We start from the raw sequence: 953 nt of genomic DNA, 5'->3' as shown, positions 1-953 counted from the left end.
AAACTAAAACACTTTCTAAGACCATACACAAAAATAAACTCAAAATGGATTAAAGATCTAAACGTAAGACCAGAAACTATAAAACTCCTAGAGGAGAACATAGGCAAAACACCCTCTGACATACATCACAGCAGGATCCTCTATGACCCACCTCCCAGAATATTGGAAATAAAAGCAAAAATAAACAAATGGGACCTAATTAAAATTAAAAGCCTCTGCACAACAAAGGAAACTATAAGCAAGGTGAAAAAGCCTTCAGAATGGGAGAAAATAATAGCAAAAGAAGCAACAAACAACTAATGTCAAAAATATACAAGCAACTCCTACAGCTCAATTCCAGAAAAATAAACGACCCAATCAAAAAAATGGGCCAAAGAACTAAATAGACATTTCTCCAAAGAAGACATACAGATGGCTAACAAACACATGAAAAGATGCTCAACATCACTCATTATCAGAGAAATGCAAATCAAAACCACAATGAGGTACCATTTCACGCCAGTCAGAATGGCTGCAATCCAAAAGTCTACAAGCAATAAATGCTGGAGAGGGTGTGGAGAAAAGGGAACCCTCTTACACTGTTGGTGGGAATGCAAACTAGTACAGCCACTATGGAGAACAGTGTGGAGATTCCATAAAAAACTAGGAATAAAACTACCTTATGACCCAGCAATCCCACTGCTGGGCATACACACTGAAGAAACCAGAATTGAAAGAGACACGTGTACCCCAGTGTTCATTGCAGCACTGTTTGTAATAGCCAGGACATGGAAGCAACCTAGATGTCCATCAGCAGATGAATGGATAAGAAAGCTGTGGTACATATACACAATGGAGGATTACTCAGCCATTAAAAAGAATACATTTGAATCAGTTCTAATGAGGTGGATGAAACTGGAGCTTATTATACAGAGTGAAGTAAGCCAGAAGGAAAAACACCAATACAGTATACT

This window comes from Bison bison, unplaced genomic scaffold (assembly GCF_000754665.1).
Source record: "Bison bison bison isolate TAMUID 2011002044 unplaced genomic scaffold, Bison_UMD1.0 scf7180017864341, whole genome shotgun sequence".
NCBI lineage: Eukaryota > Metazoa > Chordata > Mammalia > Artiodactyla > Bovidae > Bison > Bison bison.
The sequence above is the reverse complement of the archived record's forward strand: the minus strand, read 5'-3'. Positions refer to the sequence as shown.